An 8,825-nucleotide genomic window follows, 5' to 3' on the forward strand; every position below is an offset into this window, starting at 1 on the left:
GAGACCGGAAGTCAAACAAGTGAAGTGAACGGTTCCCGCTTGTGGCCACGAGGTGTCAGTGTGACGCTGAACGCTATTTGTGATCCTCCAGTAAAGCGAGTGAAGAAGAAAAGCCAAAGTAAGGAGTATAATTAGGAAAGTTAAAAAGGAGCATTGGCAGAGTTATTGTAGCACCATAGGGAGGCAAACCTCTATAAACGATGTATGGAGAGTTGTTAAAAAAATGGGTGGGGTGCAAAAGTCTTGGAACTATCCTGTTTTGAAGAATGGAGAAAATGTAGCAGTAAGCGATGGCGATAAAGCGGCGCTGATGGTCAGAGCTTTTGCCAAGGTCCATAGTAGTGCTAATTTAACCCATGAGGAAAACTTGGGGAGAGAGGTGACAAGGAATCATTATCAGCATCTTTTGGAAAATGTAGAGAGTATAGATGACAGTATGAATGCAATGTTTTCGCTCAGAGAGCTAAAAAAGGCTATAAATAAGGCAAAAGTTACAGCTCCAGGGAAAGACAGGATAAGTTATGCTATGCTAAAACATCTCAGTAATTCAGCGCTTAACATTCTGTTAGAGTTATTTAATAAGTCATGGGAGCAGGGGACAATCCCTAGAAGCTGGAAGCTAGCTGTTATCATTCCAATTAGGAAGCCAGGAAAGGACCCTACAGTGGCATCAAATTATAGACCAATTGCATTAACATCGCACCTTGGCAAGATTATGGAGAGAATGGTTGTCGAAAGAATAAATTTCTATGTAGAGTCTCGAAATCTGCTGGCTCCATTTCAAAGTGGGTTTAGGAAAGGACGGTCGACAATGGACTCAGTAATCAAGTTGGAGAATGACATAAGAAGAGCCCAAGCATGCAAAGAGGTGGTTGCTGCTGTCTTTTTTGATGTAGAAAAGGCGTATGATATGCTTTGGAAAGATGGTATATTAATCAAAATTCGCATGCTTGGGCTAGGTGGGAAAATTTACAATTGGATTAAAGATTTCCTTAGAAATAGAGAAATCCAAGTTAGAGTTAATGGTAGTCTGTCAGGGAGTGTCTTTGTAGAAAACGGTGTGCCTCAGGGTAGTGTTATTTCTCCCATTTTATTTTTAATTATGATAAATGATGTATATGATTCATTGGATTATACTATAGGTAAGTCATTGTTTGCAGATGATGGAGCTCTCTGGAAAAGGGGACGGAATGTTCAGTTCACAGTTAAAAGTTTGCAAAAAGCTATTGACACTGTTGAAGTATGGGCTGGGAAGTGGGGATTTAGGGTCTCAGTGGAAAAAACTAAGGTGGTGTTCTTCTCATTTAAGAAAGTTGATGAAAATTTTAAGTTTAAAATGTATGGCCGAGAGCTGGAGAGAGTAAACTGTATGAGATTTCTAGGGATGCAGTTTGATTCTAAACTTACTTGGCGCAGCCATATTGAAAAGGTGGTGGGGAAATGTAAAAAAGTTATTAATATAATCAGGTGCTTGTGCAGCAAGGAATGGGGAGCAAATGTGACTTCAATGAAAAGGTTATATGACGGATTAATAAGGTCTGTTATTGATTATGGGTGTCTGGCATATGGATCTGCAGCGAAGTCTGAGCTAAAGAAGCTAGAGGTTATTCAGGGTACTGCGCTTAGACTTTGTTCAGGGGCAATAAGATCTTCCCCAGTATGTGCACTTCAGGTAGAAGTTGGTGAAATGCCTGTAGAGCTGAGGCGATTAAAACTGTCATTGTTATATTATGTTCATTTGAAGGGACATAAAGAAGATCACCCAACAAAAAGTGTCCTCACACCAACATGGAGTCAGGAAAAGAGTAAAAGAGAGTCCTTTGGCGTCAGTGTGCAAAGGAAAGCACAGGAAGCTGGGGTTGGAAATATTGATTTTAGCCCATCAATAGTCCTTCCTCCGCACCCACCATGGCTGCTACCAGTTCCAGAAATTGATATAACTTTACATGAAAAGATGAAGACTTATAAAGGAAACAGCGGTCAGTTGGCCTTGATGTATGTCGATAATTATTATGGATACGTACAAATTTTTACTGATGGGTCAAAGCAGCCAGACACAGGGAGGGTGTCAGTAGCATATGTGATCCCTGAATTTAATATTAAGTTTTCTGCAAGAGTTACCGATCAGTTATCAGTGTTCTCAGCGGAGCTTATAGCCATTATAATGGCATTACAATGGGTGGATGAAATTAGACCATTAAGAATTATAATATGCTCAGACTCACTCTCGGCACTAGAGAATCTCAAATCAGGTAATGCAAGTGAAAGGTACGATCTTGTATGTGAAATTCTGGTTCTGCTACAGAGCATCCAAAATGCAGGGTCACATGTTAAATTTGTTTGGGTACCAGCTCATGTCGGTCTGCCTGGAAATGAACAAGTGGATAAAGTAGCTAAACGGGCTTTAAATTCAAGAGATATTTCTGTTCAGTGTAATATTGCAAAATCGGAGGCAAAGTCAATAATAAGGAACAAAGTTAAAGCACTGTGGCAAGTGAAATGGAACATGGGTGTAAAGGCCCGTCCATGCTTCACATGTCTGCATGGGTGCGCGTTGCGCGTTGGTCCGCGTGACGTAAAAATCGTCATGAATTCCTGTCCGCTAGGGTCCGCGCGGACCGATCCGCGGACATCCGCGCAGCAGCCAGAATTTGAGACCGCGTTGCGCAGTGCGCGCAGGTCGCGGAAGAGTGCGCCTGCGCCAGAGCGCCATAGCAAACAAAACATGACGGTAAACGTGAAAGTAGACGGAGCTCCAGCCTGATGGCTCCACTTAAAGACACCGAAAGAGTGAAAAACTCGTGGAAAGAGAGAGCAGACTGTCTGGAGGGAGGAGAAGGTCTGCAGACAGAAGTGAAAAAGTAACTAATCGCTCCGGCGCTGCCCCGCGATTCAGAAACAGAAAAAAAAGGCTAAATAAACTTTAATACTTAAAGATAATGTACTGACAATGTATGTGCTTAATTTTCTCTAAATAATCCGTAATAAAGGAGCAGATAAACAGTCTGTAGAGCCGGAAAAGCTTGTCGAGGCTGCGTGGATCACCGCGCCTGCATGAGACGCGCACAGCTGAGCTCAAAATGTAGCATGGGAGAAAGCGCGTCCGCATCGGTGGTGCGCGGACCTTCCAAAGCGGACGCGGAAACGCGTACATGTGAAGCATGGACGGGCCTATAAGGGGAGTTGTCATCAAACTGATGACGAGTGGGCTGGGGTCCAATCCCCTGCCTGTATGAAACAGAGAGGTGGGCCAGGTAGCCGCGGTGAGTTGCTCTCGAGCAGCTCACGCGGCTACCTCTGTGACCGATCTCGTTTGGGTCTCGCGAGTTTTCGATGCCCTACGTAGGTCCTACGTATCAGTGAGGCCGGGCCACATCTGGGCGGGGCGGCTCAAAAGTCTTAAAGGTCTGCCTCTGGCTTTCCCACGTCGAACGCACCTAATTCTGGCTGCTGCGCGGACCAACGTGCAACGCGCACCGACGCGGACATGTGAAGCATGGACGGGCCTTTAGTCCTCAGGTTGGATCAGGTCACCAAGGTAGTAGATGCCGGAAGGAAGAGGTTATGCTTTCAAGGATTCGAATAGGGCACACAGGTTTAAATAAAACGTTACATTTATTAGGAAAGCATAATACTGGGAAATGTGACGCTTGTAATGTATATGAAACAGTTGAACATGTATTAATGAGTTGTGCAAAATATAATGATGAGCGACTCCTTACCAAAAGGAAAATTGAGGACTCTGGAGAGGTTTTTAGTCTGAGAAACATTTTGGCAAAAACATCAGATCACAAAGCTATAAAGTATTTGCTACAGTTCTTAAAAAATACAGGACTTGACAAGAGAATATGAGTTTTTTTTTTTTTTGTTTTTTTTTTTAAGCTTGTATGCTGCACCCCTTTTCAAAAGATGTAAGCTGTAATGGCAATCGTTCACTATTAATTTGGAGGGTGGCGGTAGTGCGCTAGTCAGTCCGCATCCGCCGTTAAACCCAAAAGAAGAAGAAGAAGAAGAGTGAAGAAGAAGTTTGAGTCCGTCGCCTCACTGGTTTGTTTGCAGCGGGTTGGTCTTGGCTGCGTCTCATCCAGGGAATCGTTCAACTCCTGCATCTTCACCGTGTTTGAGCAAACCGTCGTCCAGTACCAGGAGGAGATTTACCGTCAGCAGACTGCTGGAAACCATCATGAAATCGCACACCAAGTTACACAGAACAGGTATGGGAAAGTCTGAATGAACACATGAATCTGGCTTGTGGAGAATCTTTGCTGTTATGACTGTGTTTGGTTTATTCATCGCAGGTGGTTGAAGCTGGATTTGTGTTTATAGTGTGTTTATGCTTACTCCTAATCCAGGGGTCTGCCAACTCTACTCAGAACAATGGACTTTGCTAAATCTTTATGCTCCAAACTATGATAATGTTTCTTTTATCCAGGGCATTTTTCTGAAGGTTTCAGGAGGTCATAAACATATTAGGAGACATATTAGGAGACTTCAACTTCTGTTTGGATCTCCAACCTCAATTTCCAAAACAAATTCAGATTTAATTACTTTGGCATTTATGAATTATTTAAATCTAGCAGATGTCTGGAGGCAGATGCACCCCCAAATCATAGACTACTCATATTATTCTGACCATCATAATTCACATACAAGAATAGATCTTTTCTTACTGTCAACACAGTTGAGTTACAGAGCATTGGAGTCTGAATATGTACCAAGGATACTCACTGATCATTCCCCCCTTGTTCTGTCTTTAGAAATGTCAGAAAAAGAGCCAAGTTTATACAGGTGGTGTTTGAATCCAACCCTCCTAAAGAAAACTGACTTATGTAATTTTATCAGGGAACAAATAAAACTATTTTGTGAAACAAATTGTGCCTCCTTACCCAATAGTTTCATATTATGGGATACATTAAAAGCTTATTTAAGAGGACAGATCATTTCCTATACAAATAGACTTAAAAAATCTTATACAGCAGAATTGGAAATTTTGGAGAGTGAAAACCTGAGCCTGGAGACAAATTTTCAACATCATAAAGATAAAAAGACTTACAATTTATTGGTCAATAAAAAACTTAGGTATAATACATAAAGTCCTTATAGAGCTGAGAAGAATAGTTTGAGAACAAAACAAAGGCACTATGAACTGGGGGGAAAAGCTCAAAGTCCTGCTTGGCTGTTGAAAAGGGAGGAGAGCTCAAAAACAATTAACCAAATCAAAAATGAATGTGGATGTATTACACAAAACCCAAAGGAAATAAATGAAGCCTTCAAAAACTTTTATGTTAGTCTATATGAGTCGGAATCACCGGAAGATCTGTCTGCAGTAGATACATTTTTATCTAATATTGAGTTACCCACACCGAGTCAGGAGGACAAGAGGGATCTAGATCTCCCATTTACTTCAAAAGAAAATCAAAGGAGGCTTTATCTTCATTACAGTTCAAATCCAAATCACCAGGGGAAGATGGGTTCCCTCCTGAATTTAAGGATTTGCTTATGCCTCTTCTTATGGATGTGCTAAACCTAGCATCCAGAACACAAAGCCTTCCTGACTCCTTTTTTTTTTTTACTATAATTACAGTGATCCCTAAAAAAAAAGACCCCTAAGCTCTAGCAAATAGGCTGAGTAAATATTTACCAAAAGTGCTACACCCAGACCAGCTGGGTTTTATTCTGAAGAGATCCTCTGCCAATAATTTGTGCAGGTTGTTTAATATTATTCATGACTAGGGCTGGGTACCGTTTAACGGTACCTCAGTGGTACCGACCGAAAAACTTCGGTATATACTGGTACTGAACAAGAGACGTGCAGTTTCGGTTCTTAAAGTGGCTGTGCGGTCAATAAACATGTGCAGAAACGATCGTTCGGTTCTTCTCTTTTACTGAAAAAATGGTGCATCGCATCATTGAACATATTACCACATCTTGCCGGCTCACACTCTTTCTAACAACGTGCAGAGAGAGCCTCAGAGCCTGCAGCGGCTGCGGCGTCATTCTTCCTCTGTGGTGTCTGTGTAAGATAAGGTTGAACATGCAAACAGCACACCTTCGTGAAGCATTCCTGCCTGCATGCCTGCATGAAGTGCAAATGCAGTCATGGCGTCGTCTGTGTGCTGTGAATACAGGTACCGAAAAAAGTACCGTTCAGGAACTGGTACCGTTCAGGAACCGGTACCGTACGTGAGGTATCGAAAAAGTACTTGTACCCAAAAAATATGTAACGGTACCCAGCCCTATTCATGAGGCAACATCCAGTGCTGAACCCAGTGTAGCTGTCACTGTAGACGCTGAAAAAGCCTTTGACAGGCTTGAGTGGCCTTATTTATTCAAGGTGTTATCTAAATTTGGGTTTGGTTCTTATTTCATTAATTGGATTAGTACACTTTATAGAAAGCCACAAGCTAAAATTATTACTAATGGACAAATGTCCACTCTTTCCCCCCTGAACAGGTCTAGCCGACAAAGTTGTCCTTTAGCCTCTGGCCTTTTTGTTATCGCCGTCGAGCCTTTGGCTGAGTTACTGAGGCCAGACCCAGAGGTAAAGGGAGTAAAAGTGAGTCAGATGACACATAAAGTTAATCTTCTGGCAGATGATATTATTCTGTTTTTAATAAGTCCGTTCAATTCTCTTGCTGAATTACAATCAATTTAACATAATTTTGGGTTTGTTTCGGGATATAAAGTGAATTATGAAAAAAGTGAAATTCTTCCCCTCTCAGATTTTGTTTATGTGGAATATCAACAGAGGAGCCCATTTAAATGGCCCCCAGATGGGATACCTTGGAATAATAGTGGATAATAATTTGAAGAATTTGCACAAACTTAATTATGTGACAGTAATTAGTCAAATAACAGAGGATTTGCAAAAAATGATTAATCTACCTGTTACCTTGATTGGCCGGATATATTACCTAGACTGCAGTACCTTTTTCAGTTCCTACCAATTCCATTATCACTCAATGTTTTTTTGTTTTGTTTTGTTTTTTTTTTTTTTTAACAAAAGCTTTATTTGTATTTCAAGCTCACATTCTTCACTCATACACATTCTGTTTCAGTTTAAAGAGAAAGCTTCAAGAACAGCTTCAATATAGCGCATACGGTAAAATAAAAACAAATATAACAATAAATAATGAACAGTTCGGCAAATTAGAAAAGTCATTAAAATCTGTTCACAAATAGCACTTTGTTAATGTTAATATGCATATTATGGCACCGAGTTCAACCTAAAGTCTCATTACTTATAATCCTCATACTAAATTTAAATGTTTTATCAGCGGATTCCATCTCTTCTTGAATAGTTCAATATTCAAATTCAACTGTGCAGTTACTTTTTCCATCAAATATACCTTTGTAATCCTCTCTTCCCATTGATTCACTGTAGGGGGAGATAGTTTGCACCATGAAACGGTTATCATTTTTTTGCCACCAGAACCATTATATTTAGAAGATAATTTTAATCCTTATTTAAAACCTTTACAGGGTGTATTCCGAACATAAAGATCAGTGGGTCGAGCTCGATATAAATTTGAAATAATTTTAAAATTTCCCCCCTGATTTCCTCCCAAAATGTTTTCAGTTTTGGACAGTCCCAAAAAATCAGTGTATGATCCTCAATAAGTGCACATTGCCTCCAGCACAAATTTGTTTGTGTCTTGTCAAACTTAGAAATTTCAAAAGGTGTTTTAAAGTATCTCGCGTTCATTTTCCCACAAAATTCTTTCCAAGACAGACTGTTGGTCAGTTTGTGACCAATTTCACAGACCTTTTTCCAATTTTCATCATCTAATCACATAATTAATTTCTAATTCCCACTTTTCTTTTGTCTCCAGAGCACTCCCTGAAATAGTAGATTGTGACCACTTATAAAGGTATGATACAGTCTTGTCACTTTTCCTCTCTTTCATAACCTTGATAAAAAAAACCTTTCCAGGTCTGTGGGTTGTGCTTGCAGTTGTGACCATTCTTTGTGACATTAAGTGACTTCTCAACTGTAGAAATCGATTGAAGTCAGTCCAAATTTCTCCCACAATTGGTTAAATGAATTGAAAGTGTCCCCTTCAAATAAATCGTCTATAAAAACAAGACTGTTGTTTTTCCATCCCTGAAATCTTCAATCCATTTGACCTGGTAAAAAATCTATAGTATCACAATTTTTTGGAGCTCTGGAAATTAGTTGAGGTGCATTTATCTTTTTCTTAATTGTTGCGAGAACTTTTTGAGTACACTTCATCCATGTATTTTAAATTTTGTGCTTTTTCTATACTCCTTTAGAGTAATATAAGAGCTTGCAGTGAGAGTCCAGCGCATTAAGTTTTCTCCAGACTTAACCGTATTGTTTCTTCACTTTGTTTTGCCCACTCCACTGCACCTTGTAATTGATCTGCCCAGTAGTATAATTTTAAATTTGGTCAGTTCAGACCTCCATTTGCTTTACTTCTGGTCAGCTGCATAAATTTAATTCTTGGTTTTCTTCATTGCCAAACAAAAGTTGAAATCATTTTTTCTATCTTTTTAAATTTAAATTATAAGTTCGGTTTAAACAGTTTTCATGTTGTTTACAGAATGAAGTAGAGCAATATACTCACCCAGAAGGCTTTTCTGATCCGAACAGTGCTCCGGGGGAAATGTAGATCCAAAATCGAGCGGCGCACATCCCTATACTGTTAGCAGACGGGACATATGTATAGCCGCTCCTAAAACGGCTTTAATCATCCAAAAACTCATTAGTTTCACCAATATTTTATCATGGTCCGCTCACGCCTCTCCTCCACGACAGCCCGGCGTCGCCAGATGTATGTCATACATGCAGATATATGTTAGAC

Source organism: Salarias fasciatus, chromosome 19 (genome assembly GCF_902148845.1).
Source record: "Salarias fasciatus chromosome 19, fSalaFa1.1, whole genome shotgun sequence".
NCBI lineage: Eukaryota > Metazoa > Chordata > Actinopteri > Blenniiformes > Blenniidae > Salarias > Salarias fasciatus.